Here is a 9,586-nt window from a genome sequence, read left to right as displayed (position 1 = left end):
TTTTCTCCTGACCTCTGCTACCGCTATCACCTTGTCTTCACTGCCTTTTCTCCTGATCTCTGCCAAAGCTATCACCTTGTCTCCACTGTCTTTTCCCCTGACCTCTGCCACAGCTATTGCCTTGTCTCCCTTGCCTTTTCTCCTGACTTCTGCTACTGCTATCGCCTTGTGTCTACTGCCCTTTCCCCTGACCTCTGCCATTGCTATCACCTTGTCACAAGGGTTGCCGGTGCTTGCAGCCACCATTCATGGTGCCACCCAAGCAGTTCTATCTAGAGTCCTGGCCCATCACGCTCTGCTCCTGGCTGGATGTCAGAGGCCGAACCTGCAGACGTGTGCTCTTCCCACTTTGCATGAACTGACGATGGAGTGGCAGCAGGCCCATTTACAGGTAAGAGGAGAAGAGAAGTTGGGGCCTATAGTCTCATCCTCTCACCTGCTGACTTAAATCCAGTGCCCGTCTGTTTTCTAAGTCCCCAGAAGGAGAAGCAGGGAAATGACAGACGAGCAGGAGTTAGCCACCAAGGAGGGAAGAGACCCACGCCAGCCCACCCGGAGGGAAGGTAAAGGAGTTTGGACACGGTGTCTGTCCTCTCTGCAAGTGGCATCCCCAAGTTGTCAACCTTGTGATGAACATGTCATGGAAGGTTTGGAGCAGTGGGACCCCCTTATACACAGGATTCGTGCCTGAGGTCCTCCTGTTGTCATACACGGGTGAGTGCTAGCGGGGTACTCCTCCTTTAGGAAACCGGACGTATGTCACACCCCCCTTGTTTTGAAAGGACACCAAGCTTGAGAGTACAGTAGGCGGCATGAGCTACGTTATTTTATATGCTATGGGGGGGTTGCAATTCATTGCCAGTCCGCTTGACTTCTGTCTTGTGTACTATTGCAGGTCCCTGAAGGGCGGCTGGACAAGAGCGAACGGAAGCAGGAAAAGAAGCTGGGGAACAAATAGTGTGGGTTGGGGTGGGCGGGAGGGGAATTATTAATGCAGGCTTAGACGAGTCCTGATGGAGACGGTGTGCATCTCTCCACTTTCAAACACCCATTAGGAGCAAGCACCCCCACGCTTCAAGTTGCGCCGTGCATTCGGTCTTGGGTTGGCCCCGATTGTGCGTGACGAGGTTGAGGCATTGTGCCGGTTGTGCGTACTGATATGCGGCAGTCGAGCGTTTTCCAGGTTGTTTGACTTTGCTAGTTAAGTGGTTGATCCAAATAGATGCGACTGAAGGCACCGTGTAGGTTTTTCTTGTTGAGCGGGTCTCGGTGGTAGCGTAGAAACACAGGTTTGTGCTCGGTTCTGTTCGTGGCTTGGCTGTAGCTGCTTCGGCTGGAGGTTGCGGGGCCAATTTGAGGCTGTTTGTGGTGCAGTTTGTTTGCGTCTGGAAGTGAAGTCTCCATGGGTGTTTGAAAGTGTTAATCTTCAGCTCCAATTGGGATGAAGATCTTGTCCTGTGTCCAAACTATCATAAATTTAATTGACATCATTGTCTAACCGGTAGGAATAAGTGGGCCTAAGATGTACACAGTTGAATACTCAATGGTATAAAAAACTTTTCACCTTGTGGCTGGTGCTTGTCTACATTGAGAAGATTCAGCCATTATCCTTCCTACTGAGGCTGGCTGAAGGAATAAACTTTTTCATTCTATCTACTGATCCAGTCCGTGGTCTTACTTGTTTAATGCAAATGTTTCCTGTTGTGACTTACAAGTGGTAAAAGACTGTGTAACAGATGGTGCCTAGTCATCAGTTCACAATTGTTAATGCCCAGTAGGAAATCAGTCCCAATTCTGAGAGGAACTGAAAATAAGGTACAGTGCAGTTGTGATGCTTTGGTATGATCTGTGGAAGTCCAGCCGATCCTTGTCTAAAAAGAGAAACTGGTCCCAATAAAAGTAAAATACTTAGGACTAACTTCGCAGCTTCTTGGTGTTTTTAGTTCCAGTGTTTCAGACCGTAGTCTCTGAATGGCTCTGGTACGAGTCTTGCTGCTTCTACTAGCACGGTGGGTGCTCTTTCTGTACCGGGCTGGGTCACGGCAGGGGGAAGATGCGCTTGTCCCCTTGCGAGAAGGAGAATGCCTGTGTCCATCCCCAGTCGCCTCCAGGTTTTCGTGAGTCCCTGAAGTCCAACTGTGGTTTCCGCCCCTCCCCATGCCTGTTCAATGTAATGTCCACGGGCTTTCAGCCATGTCTCCCGATTTTCATCCCTGAGGGGCCACTGAGTTGGGAGGGAGCCAGACACATTTTCTCACTGCCATTATATTTTTACAATTATATAATTTTTTAATTAATTTTGCATTTATTTTCAGCCATATTACTTATTTTAATTATTGGGGAAATGGTGCGTCAGTGACGGTCAGCACGTTTCCCAGCACGTTTGGCTGGAGGGAGGAAATGAATATTTTCAAACCGTTGAAACAAAAATGCATTTGACCAAGTGGAGGCTTCTGATTGACATAGGATACAAAGCTACTCTTGCTTTTGGCTGATCCACATCAAAAACCAAAAAATGTACCGAAGGAAAAACCCCTGCTCAGTGCTGCCGTCCCGTGGTGCCGGCTCTACCTGGCAGCCCGCAGGGGAAAGCCAACCCTGCTCGGGGCAGGGCTGAGCCGGGAGCCACGGAGGTGGCGGGCCCGGCCTGCGGGACGTGGTGTTTGCAGGGCCGGAGAAGAGGTGCGGGGCAGCGTGAGCCGGCGCTGCTCCATGGGGGCGGTGGGGCTGGCTGGGGAGATAGGCGTATCTTTTGAATGCTGACGGGTTTAGGGGAGTTGGGCGCCTGGCTGCTGATCGGGTAAGATTGGGAAACTTTTTGGCCTTCACTGAGACGCAGCTGTTGCTATCGGGGAAGCCTTAAGGTCCGAGATGGAGGAGGCCCTGATGTCTGGTCACCTCCAGGCTTGGGCAGCAGCCAAGTCGGGGTTTTCGGGTAGTAGTATTGGACTCAGGCTCCTGGCTTGCAACCGAAGCCCCACTTCACCTGCCTGAGGTCCTTTTTTGTTATGGCTCTGCCCTGAGTCTCAGTCTGCACCCCTCTTCCACACACCAGGTGCTCCATGTAACAGGTCCCCGCTTTGCACAGGTGCAGTGATGATGACCCCTTGGCTAAGTAAAGCAAGGGAAGTTTGAGAGGAGTCTTAGGGTCTGCATTAATACAGCAACACAACCCCCTATTTAACCAGCTCCTGGGGAGGGCCGGGGCCCAAGGCCTGTGGCGCACCCTTGGTCTCTCCAGCTGTCTCCCTCCTGTGTCACAGAGAGAGAGAGAGCGCGCAATATAGGGAGAAATAGTGCAGGGTTTTTTTTATTTCTCTCTATCACTATATTTCTATATTGCGCTCTCTCTCTCTCTCTCCACCTGATTTGGCTGCACTTGCACCTCTGCCCGAGCCCTGGCACTGAGTACTGCAGTGTAGTCAACCTGCTGTCCCTTTCGTTGCTGGGGCCGGAGGCACCGGGTCAAGGGGCGCAGCCGAAAACATTCTTGGCAGGAGAGGTTGCTAGCCTGGTGGGGAGAGTGCTGGTTTAGAGGCTTGGTGGCGTGGGTTCAAATCCCACCCTGGCATGGATAAGCTGGTCTCTGGAGCAAGCTCTTTACTCCTGAGGCCCCTGACTCTTTCATTGCTGCGGCCAGAGGCGCCGAGTCAAGAGGTGCAGCCAAGAGTATTTTCATCAGGAAAGGTTGCTAGCCTGGTGGGGAGAGTGTTAGCATAGAGGCTTGGTGTCATGGGCTCAAATCCCACCCTGGCTTGGATAAGCTGGTCTCTGGGGCCAGCTCTTTACTCCTGGGGCCCCTGACTCTTTCATTGCTGTGCCCAGACGCGTTGGGATAAGAGGCGCACCCAACAGATCCCTGAGAAAGAAAGCTTGCTGGCCTTGGGGGGAGAGTGCTTGTCTGCAGAGTGGGAATCATGGGTTCAAATCCCACCTTAGCACTGTGAATAAGCTGGTTTCTGGGAGAAGTTCTTTACTCCCAGGGCCCCTGACTCTTTCATTGCTGTGGCCAGAGGCATGGAGATAAGAGGCGCACCTGACAGGTGTCCAGGAAAGAGAGCTTGCTGGCCTTGTGGTTGAAGCACTGCTGTGAAACACTGGTGGCATGGGTTCTAGTCCTGTGTGTGTCTGGCCTGGTGAGTGAGCCCAAGACCTATGGCCTGGGTGCCCCCCTAACTGTGCTGTTTGAGAGATGCCACCAGTGTCTCAAGGCAGCACCTCAACCACAAGGCCAGCAAGCTCTCTTTCCTGGACACCTGCTGGGTATGCCTCTGGCCACAGCAATGAAAGAGTCAGGGGCCCTGGGAGTAAAGAACTGGCCCCAGAGACCAGCTTACAAAGGGCACTTGCTCATAGTACCCAGGTGGGATTTGAACCTATGACACCAAATCTCTAGACAAGCACTCTGCCCACCAGGCCAGCAAGCTCTGCTGAAAAAGAGGATGTCAGCTGTGCCTCTTGACCTGGTGCCTCCGGCCCCAGCAATGAAAGAAGGAGGAGGCCACAAGAGCAAAGAAGTGACCCAGGAAACCACCTTACCAGCCAGGGAACGATTCAAACCCACAACACTGAGGCTCCAGGCAGGTACTCTGCCCTCCAGGCTAGCAAGCACCTCTGGCCGGGGAGCTCTGCGCTGCGCCCCTTGACTCGGTGCCTCTGAGGTGGAACAAGAGCATTAAAGACTGGGGGCTTTGGTGTCTTTGCACGGGGCCCCGTGTTAGTCGAGTTGAACAGTCATACTGCTTGCACCCAAACACCCACTGTTCCCGTATCAGGACTTGACCTCCAGTCTCGCTGACAGAGCAGTGTGGGACTTAGCCCTGAAAACACGCTGCCCCCCCAGGCTCCTGGAAACGCTGGCTAATATGTCTTCTGTTGACAACGCTCCTCCTTGTAGGCACTAAGTGCCCCCGGCTGAGAGCCTCAAAAAAGCACAGTGGTGACAGCCCAGGCCTGACTGTTGGTTTGAGTCCCAGGTCTGAACCTCCATGTTTCACTTCCCGTCAAGGGAATGGGTCCAGCTAGGTGAGAGCAGGCAGGAGCACCTCTCCCAGGAGCCCAGCAGCATGGCAGACAGCTCGGCTGCTGAAACTTAGACTGACCTGACCTGGAGTAGAGCCGTGATCCCAGGTCTCCGGTCTATCGGGTGTACATCTACCCTGACTTCGGGGAGACGTGGTGAAGTGCTACACCCAGGTCAGGCAGCCTGGGAGGCAAGCCAGGCTCTGGGGTGGGCACAGGCACTGCCTGCCCTCTGCCTCTTGCACTAGCCTGCCTCAGGCAGCTCCTGCAAGCTCCATCCGTCAGGCCTCGTGTACCCCCTGGACTGCCTCCCCGGCTGCGCCCAGTCTCTCCGTGCCCGACTTACCTGGAGCACGGCAGGGCCTGTGGCTGCACACGGGCACATCCATCTGCGGGGCTGCGACTGGAGGTACGGTGCGAAGAAGCTGCACAGGCCTCTCCTGGGGCTGCGGGTCCCAGCCGCCAGTGCCCCAGCTGTGGCACTTGCGGGGCCAGGGCCAGCTGCACTGCGCGGCCAGGAGTGATCACCACGCTCACGCCAGATGTTGCGTGTGAGCGGTGAGTTATGCTCCGCTCGGTTACCTTCCGCCTATATTAGATGATATGTGGGGCGGCAGGGGCAGGGCCAGTGGCCGGGGACTTGCACCAAAGCTGCAGGGAGCTGGGAGCTGTGGGTCCCTGGGGGAGCGGTGGGACAGGTGCTGATCATGGGCAGTCACACCTGATGGGCGCTTGCGAGGCTTCTTCCCAGGACAAGCCACGTGTCACGGAGCTGGGAGCTGAGCCCGAGCCAGCCCCGGTTCCCCGTCCCAACTTGGGCTGGGGTCTGACACCCCAGAGGCAAGGGCGCCCCTCCGAGGGCTCAGGCCTCTGCCTCCCCTTCCAGCCAGCCCTGCGGCGGGGCACGGCCAGAGGCTCTGACTTGGACTCAGGTGCCCCGGCTGCGCAGAGCCAGGACTGCTACAAAATGGGCTGCAGAGAGAGAGCAATGGCCTCTCACAGGGTCTGGGGCTTGCACAGCAAACACAATGAGAAATAGAGATAAAGATAGAAATACACCTCTATAGAAATGGAGATAGAGCTATATAGTGATAGACAGAGAGATAGTTCTATGTATATGCCTACACAGAGATATACAGAGCTTTATATATACAGAGACAGAGATAGAGATATATATAGGCACACTGCTTAAGAAACGTGAGTGACAGCATGCCTGGGCTCGTGTTGCTGCTGTAAAAGAAGAGAGGTGCAGTCTCACGTGACAGTCATCCTGCTACTCCGACCTACAGCCAGCGCGTAGCGCAGTAGAGGTGGGACGTACCTTGCAGGAGCAGGGTGGACTCCGCTGGGTGACAAGGAGTAATGGTCACGAGCTGGCAGAGGGTAGATTCAGGCTAGACATCAGGAGGCGCTACTTCACTGTCAGGGCGGCTAGGATCTGGAACCAGCTTCCAAGAGAAGTGGTGCTCGCTCCTACCCTGGGGGTCTTTAAGAGGAGGCTGGACGAGCACCTCGCCAGGGTCGTTTGACCCCAGTGCTCTTTCCTGACATGGCAGGGGGCTGGACTTAATGATCTGCTCAGGTCCCGTCTGACCCGACCAACTATGAAACTTTGTCTGCAAACTGAATTGGCACTTGCTTCTCCATACTCGAAGAGAGACCCCCATTACTGGCTAAGTCCTCAACATGCAGCAGACCTGCCTGCGCACACGTCCAATCCTCCACCACCGTCGTGTATCCAAAACCCACAACGTTACACAGGGATCTGCCTCTTGTAGGAATGTCCCTTCTCAGCTGTGGAGATGCTGCCCCATCCAGGAACCAAACCATCAGTCCTGCCAAAACCATCCCTCGCGGCACACCCTGCCCCTGGCAGTGGGATCAAACCCTGGAGCTCAGCTCCAAAGGCATGAGCTGCTCTTGCCTTTGACAATGTACAGCTCACTGCAAATCTGCATGGACGCCAAAGCCTCTTGGTGACTTTTATTGCCTCAGTGGAAGCAGAGAGGTGCGCTGGCATGGGGTGTTCTGGGTAGGAGCGTGGGGATGGGCTTCACGATGCCGGCTACCCCGATGCCAGCAGCAATCAGTGCCGACTGCTGTTTGTGTGATGGGGCTGGGGGAGCGGGCATGCAAAACTTTTGTTGAGCTTGAGTGCATGACAGGACCCCCTTATTAATCCTAAAACACCTTTATCGGAGGGGAACGGCACACCCAGGCCTCCGCACTGGCTGAGGGTTTCCCTCTCCAGACAAACACCTGTGGGCCAGATCAGCAGCAGCAGGGGAAATCAGCAGAGCTCCTGGCTGCATTCATTACAGAGAGGGTTCATTAGGGCTTATTTGTGTCACCAGGCCACTGAAGGGATGGGCTCTCATTTTGGGCTGACCACTCTGCCCACATGCACCAGAGATGGTCCCTGCCCTGAAGAAGTGACAGTCTGAATAGACTAGATGCTCAGCTAGGATCACTTCTCCAGGCTCTGCACCACTGGACCAGCCTAGATGGAGACTGGATATGAATCACGCCGCGATTTGCAGAGAGATTTCCATTAATGAAACTGCTCCCAGCCACCGCAGTGCATGGTCGAGTACTGTAGAGATGAAAGCCTTATTTATGTGTAAGATATATCTGCAGAGGGAGCCATAAACTGCAAAGCAAAGTATGAAGGTTTGCAGCAAATGTTGTAAAGTTTTATATTCCTGAAAACTAGGAATAAAAGATATAACCATTTAAAACAAAATGGATAGAAGGGGTTTCCATAGGACTGTAAAATAGCCTTGTAATAGTTAATTGCTAGTTTCTTGTTACAGCAGAGAGAAATTCAAACAAAAAAAAAGAACCCTTTTAAACCACCGACAGAGGGTATGAGAGAGAGCAGCAAGGAGAGGGAGCAAGACAAGGACAGAGTGAACTAGGATGCAAATCCTTTGTTTCACAATCCTGTATTGCGGGAGCAAGCAGGATCTTTTGTTCCCAGGGGAGAGGAATGCAGTGCAAGAGGTGGGACTCTGCAGGTAACACCAGAAGCCCAGCACTGCTCGAGCAAAGAGCCCAAAAGTTCACTTTTATAAACTAGATGTTGCAGTTTCACGCCTGCCTTGCGCTGGAGTCAGGCCTTGACCGTGGATAAAGTTTGTGAGCCAGCAAAGATACCACAAGTTCAGGCCACCAGAGGTTTTGAGGCAAAGGAAGCCTTTTGGATAGCCACAGAGGTGTATCCACCTCTGGACCTCTGGGTCCGATTCTTGGTTACTGCTTGTGTTTTAGGTGCAGGAACAAGGCAGGGAAGAAGGGGAAGGGAGGGCAAAGCTGGCTTTAAACTTCAGAGCTCTCTCAGGGGCTGGCCCCCATGAAAGCACAGGACCATCCAACCTTGCCAGCTTTCCCTCTAAATGCCTGGCAAGTTTTCGTGACTTTGGTTTCTCCAATGTAGCCTATGGAAACATGCCCGAGCCAGCACCGCTGAGGACATCAGCGACATAAATACCAACAGAGATCATTTAAATGATTTAAAATCTTCCCCCTGTGCCCACCCTGCTGTCCCAGGGGCAGGACTAGTGAAAAACACAAGGAAGGTGGTAGTTATCACACAACTGGGGACATGCAGATACCACGGAGATCGGTGCAGCATAGGAGCCTCTAGAGAATTGCAGGGGATTTGTCCTGATCAGACTCTGGGACATGCAGACTGGTCTGTCTGGCCCCCGACGCGGGCAGAGCCATCTCAGGGGTTTGGAAGCAGAAATTAGCCATGGTGCCACATTTTCCCACCATTCCCCTGACCCCCAACTTGCCCACAGCCTGCCTCGGATGCACCAATTGCATTGGCAGCTGGGAGAAGAACGGATGAAGGACCCTCGTTACCTCTGTACTGGGTGAGGAGGGCCTGTGGGTATTCTCCTGGACATAAGTATGCACAGCCAAAGCGGCAGCAAGATCCCTTCATGCAACTGAGAGTAAAAGCAATAAAATAAAGGCTTCTGGTGAATTTTTCCCCAAGAACAATTCCCTTCCCAACTGGTGCATGCACAAACCTGTTCTCCTCTTTGCAAGGTGCCTTCAAGCAGCAGCAGAATTGTCCTTGCCGCTCAGCTTCAGCTCCCTGCAGGGGTTTGCAATGAGGATGGAGCTGGGCTGTTCCCAGTGGGGGCAGATGACAGAACAAGGAGCAGTGGAGTTTCACATGAGCCTTGACTGCCTCTTCGTGGCCAGAAAAGAGAAAGCACGATGAGAACTCAGTAGGACATGGCAGATTTTCCCCTCCGCCTGCAAGGGGACATGCTGTGCTATCCCGGTCCAACTGGGAGTATTCAGCCATCTACCTACAGAGAGTGCCACAAGCTGGAAATGAGCCGAGACGGGAGCACTTGATCACTAAGGCAGGCCCATCCATCGGCACCTAAAATAAACCAGCCTGCAGTCTTGCCTGGAGATTGGAGTAACACCGGCCCCACAGCCAAATGGTCTTCTCTGTCCCGGCCACCCCAAACAGGAAAGCTCTGCCCCAGAGAGATACTGGGGTTTGCTGGGGGCAGAGACCTTCACCAGCTTCCTCCGCTGC

The 9,586-nt window shown here is 53.6% G+C and overlaps 1 long non-coding RNA gene across 1 annotated transcript; it reads left to right on the top strand.

Moving 5' to 3' along the window:
* The first annotated feature begins 227 nt into the window (after positions 1 to 227).
* On the top strand, positions 228 to 957 carry LOC132243918 (uncharacterized). Its single transcript, XR_009455481.1, has 3 exons — positions 228 to 391; positions 474 to 714; positions 896 to 957. It is a non-coding gene; the product is annotated as an uncharacterized LOC132243918 (long non-coding RNA).
* Positions 958 to 9,586: the final 8,629 nt, after the last annotated feature.

The sequence above is a fragment of the Alligator mississippiensis genome, chromosome 11 (assembly GCF_030867095.1).
Source record: "Alligator mississippiensis isolate rAllMis1 chromosome 11, rAllMis1, whole genome shotgun sequence".
Taxonomy (NCBI): domain Eukaryota; kingdom Metazoa; phylum Chordata; order Crocodylia; family Alligatoridae; genus Alligator; species Alligator mississippiensis.
This window is presented reverse-complemented; position numbering and strand designations above follow the sequence as displayed.